Source organism: Thermobia domestica, chromosome 15, assembly GCF_964235325.1.
Source record: "Thermobia domestica chromosome 15, izTheDome1.hap1.1, whole genome shotgun sequence".
NCBI classification, from domain to species: Eukaryota; Metazoa; Arthropoda; class Insecta; order Zygentoma; family Lepismatidae; genus Thermobia; species Thermobia domestica.
Window position 1 is genome coordinate 188,097,998 of NC_137468.1, and position 12,547 is coordinate 188,110,544.

A 12,547-nucleotide genomic window follows, 5' to 3' on the forward strand; every position below is an offset into this window, starting at 1 on the left:
GTTTAAATATCTTACTCACGCACGCTATTCGCCACATTTAGTACCCCGGATTATTTTGTTTTTCTAAACTTAAAATTACTCGGTTTAAAAGATTTGCCAACAATGAAGAGGTAGAGTCTGCGGTTAACGATTATATTGAGCAGCTCGAGAGTTCACTATAGACAAGGTATCGAAGCTATTGAACATCCTTGGGAAAAGTGTATCGAGCTTATGTTGAGAAACAAAGATAGTGTCTTCGAAATTTTTTGTGATTTCTTTCCATCGGGTACTTTTGGTGAGTGTTTGTGTCCCCTATTCATAAGATTTTGGCTATGTCACTGATTTTTAGTATACTACCCGTTCATAATCACAAATTGTTAGAATTAATTTGCAATTCTTTATAAGTTGCATTAAAAAATAATAGCAAATATTTTAGTAACTATTCACAAGGGAAAAAGTTTTTATGCAAGGCATTTTTTATTCTACATTTTTATCGGTGTATCGTGTAAAAATTCAACAGTGTTATTAGCGTTTAACAGATATTAACTTGTCCAGAGATCAGATATGCCAATCAATAGACCTCATTAAGTAAATGGAAATTATATACGTCAGTATAAAAGTTCGTGGGTAGTTCTTGAGAAATTTAGTGAAAATAAGTTATTTTATAAACCTAAAAATTAATGCTGAGCGAAAACCACGCTACACATTAAGCTGAGACTTATACTGAAGTATAGAACGAGAACTACGCCACCTATTAAGAAGAGACCGATATTGAAGTATAGAACGTGACACCATGCCACCTGTTAAGGAGACACTGGTACTCAAGTATAAAAGAAAAACCTCGTCACATACTAAAGGAAGATCTGATACTGAAATATAGAATGATAACTACGCCACGTAGTAAGAGAAGACTGAAGTATAGAACGAGAACCGTGCTGCTTATTAATTCAAGAGTGATACTTAAGCATAGAAAGAGAACCAGGCCATGTATTAAGGAATCACTGATACTAAAGTATAGAACGAGAACCATGTCACCTATTAATTGAAGACTGATACTGAAGTATAGAACAAAGACCGTGACACCTTTTAAGGAAAGATATAGTGAAGTATAGAACGAGAACCATGCCACCTATTAAGGGCATGGCACGTATTACTGGAGTATACAACGAAAATCACGCCACATACTAAGGGAAGACCTGAAACAAGTATAGAACGAGAACTACCCCACTTATTAAGGGAAGACTGAAGTATAGAACGAGAACGATGCCACCTATTAATTGAAGACTGATACTGAAGTATAGAACGAGACCCACGACACCTATTAAGGAAAGACAAATAGTGAAGTACAGAATGAGAACTAGGCCACCTATTAATTGAATACTGACACTGAAATATAGAACGAGAAACACAGCATCTATTAAGGAAAGACTTACTGAAGTATAGAAAAAGAACCCCGGCATCTACTACGGGAACACTGATACTGAAGTATAGTACGAGAAACACAATATCTATTCAGGGAAGACTGATACTGGAGTATAGAACGCGAACCATGCCACCTATTAAGGGAAGAATGATACTGGAGTATAAGCGAGAACCACGTCATGTATTTGGGGAAAACTGATACTGAAGTATAGAACGCGAACCATGCCACCTAATAAAGGAAGACTGATACTAAAGTATAGAACGAGAACCATGCTACCTATTAAGGAACAAGGATATTGTAGGTATAGATTTTTCCTTATATGCCGCCCCCTCCCCTTCGCCCCGACTGCCTATAACTACTGAACCCACCACTGACCACAGTACACCAATGATACATAACTGAACGGAGAGAATAAAAATAGAATGGACTTTATAGTGTACTACAGTTTTTGTTGCATTCAAATCGGTTCACAGATGGCTGTGCAATAAGCAGATGAAATTTTAGACTTTATATGAGTATTGAATATGTACACAGTCAACTGCTCTCAACTCACCCAGATACATGTATTGAATTCGTTGTTACATACATATATATATATATAGATGCTCTTACATTCTTCCTCAAAACAGAGAAAAAAGTAATACGTGACTTGCATTACATTCATTCATGCTCAAGGCAAAGAGAAAGAAAATATGTTAAGTGAATTCCTTCCTGTATAATATCAGTCAACATATTTTCTTTCTTTCTTTCTTTCTTAGCAAACAGACAGGTAGTTTTTGGACTGCAGCCAAATCTATCTATAACTTCTGCCAGTTTGAGATATAAATTCTCCTGCAACATTCTCTGACGGAGCATCTAGCTGAAGATTTTTGTTCAACGATCTTGGGTTATGCAAATTTCTAACGAACAACTACAGCTATGTAAACGAAGTTTCCATACAAGCATCAGTGAGGAAATTATTTTACAAAATTCTACCAGATGTCACCTAAAGTCAATCAGTTATAGTTGAAAAATGTTTACCGCTAGATGGTTCTGGTTGTAGCCAGAGTTGGAAATTCATTTAATTATAATAATAATGCTTCCCAGTTCTACTTTATATATATTCGAACTAGTAGTCAAGCTAGTGAATGGATTTATTTTCAGTATATACGAAGGTAGGGTAATAAGTAAATTTTTGATTAATGCTTAAAAACCTGAAAACGTTAATCACAAGTATAAAAATGTATATACGAATACTACTTTAGTTATAACCATAAAAACCTTACTACCTAAATTCTATGTATGTATTATATGTGTACATGATTACAAGTTTGGATACTGATAGTGAAATCTTCTACTTATCTCGTTCTCTATGAGAAACAATGACTTTTTAAACTCAGTCCATTAATCATAGTTTAAACAAAATGGACAACCATGCAGCTCAAAAATGATTTCAGTATGATTTTGAACATTTTTGATGATTACATTGAAATTGTTGGTAAGAATAAACTTCTTTGGGGTTCCATAATAATAACTCATTTTTCTCTAGTAAATTTTTTGTGAACTTCATTTTTGAAAAACATTTGGTGCATAGAATAGCCACTATTTAACTGCTTCATATCATCATAACGTATAAATTGTTTATATTTTTTCATATCTTTTAACACTTGATCAGCATCTTCATTATATCTTTGGAGTAATAATGTTTTATATTTCCCATCTAAATGTACTAAAACTCTTTCACCTGTGTATTTTGTTTGAATTAATTTCCATAATGTGATTTCGTAAGCTTAACCCTTTCCTCAATCTTATAATTTAATAGGTCTTAAAACAGTAATATCATTTTTCTTTTTCAAATAGAATGCCATTTCTTATTTATTATGTAGAAAATCTTTGACTCAAACACAGAATTTAACAGTTGGATAATTATCTTTTAGTTCAGTTTATTTAATCTTCAATCCATCTTTAACTATATCACTTATCATTTTATCATTCTAGTGTTTCTTAAATCTACGTGGAAGAAATACATTAAAGTCTTCACATTCTACTAAAATAATCTTACCATATTTAGTCTTTTCCCTTTCCATTTTTAGAATTTGAAATGGTGTATCTTGATCCAGTTCCCGTAAGTCTGTAACTGGCTTTTGTTTCAAGTTTCCAAGGTTATTTAACAATTCAACGTGTTCTGCCATATTTATTGATCGGAAAATCTTTATTTATTTATCCCTATTTTATATATCTCATAGCAACTTTTATGGAAAAGTATATTCATAAATGTTCTAAAAACTAAATTTAAAACAAACAAACAAAGAATCAATCTAATCTAAAATTATTCTACTACTTTCACATTCTCAGGATCGTATGTAAAGTTCTTTTGACCAATTAAAATCGCATAACAAATGGTATTATTAGCAACTGCTTCTGCAAAATCTACTACTACTTTTATATTAGTTCTCTTTATACATAATTTTTCTCTTTCTGCAATTAATCACATACATTGGTCTATTTTTAATGAACTCATCAGGATTGTAGTACATTTCTGTATTTCCACAAGTTATTCTCTTAAATGCAGTATAATCTTCATACGTGTTAAAATAATCATTATATGCAATATCTATGCTTCTGTTTACTTTCGGAAATACCTCCTGTTGTCCATTTTTCAAGTAGAGATTTTTAACTTTACAATGATCAAATTGCAATCTGCTTATTGCTTTTATCAGTTTGAAAAGTTACAATTACAAAATCAGGCATATCAAATTGTATAGAATTAAATTGAGTAGGTACATCAAATTCTAAACGATCTTGTACATTCTTTTGTACCACACACCCTTTATAATATTGATAGGTTGAAATGAAAACATAGTACTAGGTTCTTTAAGAATATTTAACTTTAATTTGCTTTCGTAATTTCATTCACACTCAGCATTCTTATCTTCATACTCTTTATTGTTATTTTTCCATCATGTGGAGCTTTTGCACCCGCTTCTGTCAACTTATATAAAACATCATTATTATTACCAGCCTTTATAAATGCTACTCTCAATCCATCCTTCCACATAAGGAGTACTGGAGAACGAAGAATTGTTACGAAGCAAGCGAGGGATTGTACGCGTAAAAATCAAGATTCAAGGTGTCTGGCGTACGCCTTTGTTATTGCTATTGGCCTGAAAAATACAAGAATGTAGATATGAAACGACATAAGCAGTATAAACATCAATCGAAATGTATTGTGGACCAAGAAGTCGATGCGTTATGTGCAAATGCAGGAGTCAATTTGGATCATGGTGGCAGTGTAAATGAAATTCGACAATTCCAGTCATACCTCAAACAATATAAAATTGCAGTTTATACTAGTTTCACAGATCATGACATCATGTACGAGGGACCCAACGATGAAAATCGCACTCCCATAAATTTGATTAGTTGACTGGCCATTTTGACATCATCCAATCTTTAACTGCTTGTTTTGCAACCAAGTTCTACTGTGAAGCGTGCCATAAAAAATACAGTGAACGTAACAGACATGTGAAAAATTGTCCTGTAACGTGCTCCAAATGTTTACAGAGACCTCTATGCGACAAGAATCAAACGCTAGTGCTGTGCAACGACTGCAATCGTCAATTTTACGGCGAAGAATGTTTTAACAATCATCGTAATATTGTATATCATCGTGGGGAACCTGTATGCAAAGTGGTGAAGCAATGTACTAAATGTTACGGAGTATATTCTCCTGTACGAAGTGGACAACTCATTCATGACTGCAATGAGATCTTTTGTAATGTTTGTAAGAAGATTGTTCCGGGATCGTATCAATGTTTCATGCTTCCTGATCGACAATGCTTGAAACCTGGCGTTCCTTCACTCATACATGCAAAGAAAGCCTTATTTATTTTCTACGATATAGAATCCATGCAGGACAAGAGTATTGACGATAATATGTTTGTACACGTTCTGAATTTATTGGTTGCACAACAAGTATGTTATGCATGTGTTGAAAACGATAATATCCAACAGTCTTGCAGTACGTGTGGTCAGCGCCAACATATTTTCCAAGGAGAGGATCCAGTTTATGATTTTCTCCAATACTTGCGGGAACGTCGTCCCAATATAAATCGGATTTTCTGTCTCGCTCATGATTCGAAGGGCTACGAAGGACATTTTATTCTAAAGACCATGGTAGAACAATGTCAATGGAGACCTGACGTCATATTAAATGAGACCAAGATACTGAGTTTAACCTTGAATAATCTGACGTTCATTGACCCTTTGAACTTCCTGCCTATGGCATTAAGCAAATTGTCGAAAGCGTTCAATTTACCGGCAACCAAAGGATACTTCCCGCATTTCTTCAACACCAAAGAAAATCAATCGTATATCGGACCACTTCCAGAAACGAAGTGTTATGGTGCAGATGAAATGTCCGTTGAAGACAGGAACAAGTTCATGCAGTGGTACATCGACCATCGTAATGACACGTTTGATTTCCAGAAGGAAATTATCAACTATTGCATTCAAGATGTCAATGTACTGCGACAAGCATGCGTTTCGTTTATGACATCATCTGAAGCAAAAACCAAAGTGAATCCCTTCTTGGAGACGATAACAATTGCAAGTGCCTCCAATTCAGTATTCCGCCGGAATTTCCTCAAGTCGAATACCATTGGAATTCTACCGGCACATGGCTATCGATGGAGAAGTACGCAATAGATCGCTGCAATGCAATGGCTGGCCTACATTGAAAAAACCGAAGGAAAACAAATCTTACATGCGGCCCGACAAAACGAAGTGTTTATTGCGGGATTCCATGTTGATGGCTAAAACCAAGATCCTGAGACGTTAGAGGAGCACATCTATGAGCATTCTGGCTGTTTTTATCACGACTGTAAAGTGGGTATTACTACAGACCGTAATCAATCCATCTACGGCAATCCAGAAGACATCATCGAATTCCGTTATGAATGACCGCAACGAAAAAATGCAAGACTACGTGAATTGGAATACATTGTATATGAAATGTGGGAGTGAGAAATTAAACAGTTTTTGAAACAAAATCCATCAATGGCGACGTATCTCAAGAATCATCCGTACATGAACCGCACACCCTTAAATCCAAGAGATAGCTTTTTTGGAGGCAGGACCAATTGTGTGAAATTGTACCATCAAGTCGACGAAAAAGCAGGAGAAAAAATAAAATATCTCGATATTGTTTCGCTTTATCCGTTCATAAATAAGTGTATTAAATACCCTGTAGGTCATCCCAGAATTTATCTACAGGGTGATGAAAATATACCACCAATAAATAAAGTGAACACTTTGATCAAAATGACGACATTGCCAACTCGCCATCTTTATCATGGTCTCCTCACTTATCGATGCAACAAGAAACTACTCTTTCCACTGTGTGCTGCTTGTGCCGAAGAAATGAACCCAGACCCTTCAGCAACGTGTACGCACAACGATCAGGAGCGATGCCTCACTGGAACATGGGTATCATACGAAATACAAAAGACAATAGAATTAGGATATCAACTGGTGGAAATCTGTGAAATTTGCGATTATGACATTGAACAATATGACTCCATCACGAAAACAGCTGGTTTGCTCACGGAATACATCAACACGTTTTTGAAATCGAAAATGGAAGCTTCTGGATGCCCAAGTTCATGTGTCACCGAAGGCAAAACGAAATTTATACAAACCGTCCTGGAGCGAGAAGGTATTGCTTTGGATCCGTCCAAAATTGAAAATAATCCTGCACGAAGAAGTTTATCTAAGCTTTGTGTTAACTCTTTATGGGGCAAGCTTTCACAGCGTACAAACTTTAGCCAGACCACAATTATTGGTCGGTCGGAAGAATTTTATAAAAACTCACTTCCACCGACATTGAACTCCATCAAATTGTACCCATCAATGATACCATGTTGTATGCGTTCTGGAAATACAATGAACGTGTGCCTGTTCAAAACCGAAACACCAATGTCGTTTTAGGAGCATTTAGAACATGTCAAGTACGTCTGGAACTGTACAGGTACCTATAAAATGTTGCAGGAACGTGTTTTATATTTCGACACGGATTCTGTGATATTTAGAGATAAGCCAAGGGACTCAACCATTGAACCTTCCACGTACTTGGGGTGCTTATCGGATGAGATGGAGTCTTATGGACAACGAGCGTACATCAAGACATTTGTTAGTGGAGGGCCGAAAAATTACAGTTTAGAAATATACAATCCAGACACCAACGTCACCAGCTACATATGTAAAATTAGAGGATTTACCTTAAACTATGATGCAGAACAGCAACTAAGTTTCAACACGCTAAAAGAAACGATTACGAATCAATGCCGTGGACAAGTCACCATTACCATCTCCCGTAAAATATGCAGGACCAAAGACCATACCATCGTCACTCGCAAAGAAGAAAAATGTACAGCATCTAGTACACAAAACGTCGATTTAAAGAACCCAATTCCTATGATACGGTTCCTTACGACTACGTTAAAAAACGGAAGTTGGAACTGGAAAAAGAAGATGAAGAAAACACTTAAATACCCAATGAGGCTACCATTTCTTTTTCTTTTTTCCTCCTTGACCACAAAGCAGCAACATCAAGAAAAAATGCAGTACCCAGGAGAGTTCATAAACCACCAACACCATCAGTGAAAGAAATGCAGTCAGCTCGTACCCGAGGAGGAAGATGAGCCTAAACACATTCATCATTTACGAGTAAGCTTTATTTCTCTCTTATCAATATTTACTCGTTTTTATTGTTTTAAGAAGAAAGAAATTCATAAAGTAGTTTATTGTTTCTTCTTTTTCTTTACAGGATACGTCTACAAGATTCGAAGATGATGACACGTCCAAAATATTCATTAACTAGATTCATTAATATTCATTAACGTAAGCAAATGCAGAAATTTTAATAGGTAGACACTATCCTCCATTCTCATCTTAGGACAGAATTTTTCGGAAAACCTAAACATGTATTGGTTCGTTTCTAATTGAATTTAATTTTGAAATTTCACGTCTCCAATATAAAGAATTCTTACATTTATCAAGAGGGTATTATGATGGCCGTAGAAAATAAGAATGGGAAGGTAGTCAGCGAGAGAAATGAGGTCATAGGAAGGTGGAAAGAATACGTTGAAGACTTATATGAGAGTAGGAATAGACCGTATAGCCTAAATGTTGAAGTAGAAAATGAAGAAGACGAGGATGATAAAGGATTTAGTATTCTTAGGGATGAGTTTGAATAGGCTATATCCGAAATTAGAAATGGAAAGGCAACCGGAATAGATAACATACCAATCGAATTCATTAAAAATATAGGAGACAAAAGAAAGAAAGAAAATTGTTCCGATTATGCAATGAAATATATGAAACAGGAGAATAACCAAAAGACTTTCTGAAAACGATCATGATACCGATGGCTAAGAAATCGAACCCAAAGAGATGTGAGGATTATAGAACTATTATTAGACATGCAATTGGATTATTAAGGGCGATCGGTGAAAGATTTATAGAAAAAGGGAAAGAGGTGTATGTTATATTTATTGCTCTAGAAAAGGCTTTTGACCGCGTGAATTGGGAATTGGTTTTGGGAGTTCTAACGAAGATAGGGCTGGAATGGAAAGATAGAAGACTAATAAGAAACTTATACATGAACCAACAAGTAAGTGTTAGGATAGGGGAAGAACTGACGGAAGAAAGTGCAATTGGAAGGGGAGTTCGACAAGGATGCCGCCTCTCGCCAACACTTTTTAATGTCTATCTAGAAGAGATAGTGAAAAAGAGTTTACATGATGATGATGGGATTTCGGTAGGAGGTAGAATGATTAAATGCATAAGATTTGCAGACGATATGGCGCTTGTTGCAGAATCTGAAAAGAAAATCAATAAAATGTTAGAAAAAATGAGAAAGGGCTTTGAAGAATATGGTATGAAAATAAATGTTAGAAAGACAAAAGCCATGGTGATTCGAACGAAGGGGTCTGTGTCAAATATAAAAGTAGGAGGGGAGAAAATAGAACAAGTGAATAGTTCTCGATATCTGGGTAGTATTCTTAGTAATAACATGAAGTGCAAACTTGAAATAAAAGCAAGAATAGGAATGGCAAAAGAATCCTTTAGGAGGAAGAAAAGTCTGTTTTGTGGGACCTTGAATAAAGAGTTGAGAAAAAGACTTATAAAATGCTTCGTGTGGAGTGTTGTACTAGGGTGGGTCGTTTTGCCACTTTTTCTTCGGAACGAAATGTAATACCTGGCAAAAGTGGCCAATCCACATGGACATTTCAGGTATAGATTTTTTTCAAATCAGATAATATCTTTTGTGAGAACTATTGCATCAAAGTTTCAAAATTTCACTGAAAATTGCAAAAAATACCAAAATTGTTCAATTTTTTTTGTTATGTTAAAGTAAACATATTTTTGGGTTTATACATGCCAGATGCTATGAAAACTGACATTCCAGTCTCAAAATGCCAGCTATATGCCCATGGGGGGAATAGAGGTGCATCCTCTGGGGCCGGAAAAGAGGGTAAATTCAGTACAATTAAGCGTTTCTACAACTTTTTTCGTCCTTTCCTTTTCCTTCGGAACGTGCTGGACCAATATGAAGATGAACGTGACAATTTTTTGGATAGCATCGTCACTGAAGATGTTACGTGGTGTTATCACTACGAGCCGGAATCCAGAAGACAGTCCACGGAATGCCGATTTTTACAAACGCGACATTCAGGCCCTGGTTCATCGTTGGCAAAAGTGGATAACAAATGGTGACAACTATCTGGAAAAATGAATCTGTAGCTGAAGTATTGCTCTGTTTAGCTGTGCTGTTGTTAGTTATGTATCTCCATTAGTTTCCATTAAAAAAAAAAAGATGCATTACTTTGGGAATGACTTTCGTAGATTTGACTGAAACTGTTATGATTGCTCAGAGTTACAATGTAAGTGAGAGGGCTGCGGTACATATAACTGTGCTTCAGGCAGCTTCAAAGGCTGGAATTATAACTTCTCAAAAATCTAGCGACATAACATCTGCTGTAACTGTAGACCGAACAAAATAAGACGTGCGAAACTTAAGCTTGCTCGGAATTTTAAAAAAAGCTCTAGAAATGATGATCCCATTAAAATCCTATACTTTGATGATAGAAGGGATGACACTAAAACACACACAGGCATCGTTAGAGAAGAGCATTTATCACTTGTGGCTGAACGTAACTCTGAATACGTTGGTCACGTGACACCATCCTCTGGCTCTGCACAGACGAGACCACAGCTATTTTCGAATACATCATGAACCAACTCAGAGTTGGCTTTGATAAAGTTGAGTTTCTTGGGTGTGATGGAACATACACTAACATGCTTGGAATGGAGTTGTTCTTCGAAAATTAGAGGAATTAACAGGAAAACAAATGCAATGGGCTATTTGTCTCTTGCATTTTAATGAACTGCTGTTCCGAGCTCTCTTCACGCATATTCACGGCGCTTATTCAAGCCCCTATTCTTACACACGTCCCATAGTTTCAAAACTATCTAACTGTGAAAAATCTTTCAGTGTTGCTATCCAAACCAATAAAATGTGACTTACCTCATCACAGTCCAGAAGAGCACAGAAAACTCAGTAAGGACCTGAGATGCTTGTTCCAGATAGTCTTCCATTGCTGATGGTCCTCTCACGTCTTTGAGGCCATTCAAGGTCTAGGTAGTTACCAAGGGAATACCAGACTGTAATCCGTTCATCCATTCAGACGAATGCATTCTTTGCACTCCCAGAAAATTTCTTCTCGCCATGATGACTCATGGTCGACTTGCTGTCCGACAAGATGCATTACATAAGATTCTTAGTGCTCGAGAATACGAAGCAGGGAATTTCCATAACTCCATTAGATATAACATCATTCCCAGACTGAATTTTGAGGCAAACGATTACACTGCAATGATCTTTTGCGAAAGCACTGATGTTTCAATAACTGTACTACCAGTAAGTTCTATGGACGGTACCAAACGAACAGCTCATGGTCAAACCTCTTGACAACACTGTGCCAGAATGGTCCTTCACCGTCCATCTGTGCCACACGGTGGCAGTAGAACGGATAGTGAAATTAGTCACTGAAGAAGCCTCCCGAGTATGTGCCAGTGATGCTAGAGGCGGAATAATCAGGTCAACCTTACTTTCAAGGCAAGCTGCGTCTAAATTTCAATCAAAGTCCCAATTTGTGACAATTTTTCCTGACAGTGACTAATTGGATCAGTTCATCCGGCCCAACATATGGTTGGTTATTTGGATAGGCCTAGCAGAGGAGCCCTAGGTGCAGCCACCTCTACATGGTGGGCTCTGGGTCACTTGGCCAGGCTATATTGCCAGGTGAGCGAGGAGGTGCACAATCGCTTAACTGTACTGAATTTTCCCCCTTTTCTGGCCCCAGAGGAGGCACCCCTATTCCCCCCAAGGGCATATAACTGGCATTTTTATACTTGAATGTCAGTTTTCATAGCAACTGACATGTATTTAACCAAAAATATGTTTACTTTAACATAACTAAAATTAATGAACAACTTTGGTATTTTTTCTAATTTTCAGCTAAATTTTGAAACTTTGAGGCAATAGTTCTCACAGAAGATATTATCTGATTTGAAAGAAAATCTATACCTGAAATGTCCATGTGGATTGGTCACTTTTGCCAGGTATTACATTTCATTCCGAGAAAAAAGTGGTAAAACGCTGCACCGTAGTGTTGTACTGTATGGGCGGAAACGTGGACATTACGTAAAAGTGATGAAAATCGGCTGGAAGCCTTCGAAATGTGGGTGTGGAGAAGAATGGAAAGAATTAGTTGGGTCGAGCGGAAAACGAATGAGAGAGTGTTAGAAATGGTGGGTGAGAAAAGAACACTTTTAGATATTATTGGGAAGAGGAAGAGAAATTGGTTGGGACATTGCCTAAGAAGAGATTGTATTATGAGGGATGTCCTAGAGGGTATGGTAGCGGGAAAGAGAGGGAGGGGGCGAAGGAGACTACAATTAATGGATGATATAAAAACAGAAAGATCATACGCGAAGACGAAGAGGTTAGCGGAGGACCGTGGAGCATGGAAGCTTCTCAGCTGCGGCAAGTGACCTGCCAATAAAGGCAGAATACCTATGATAATGACATTTATCATTTTC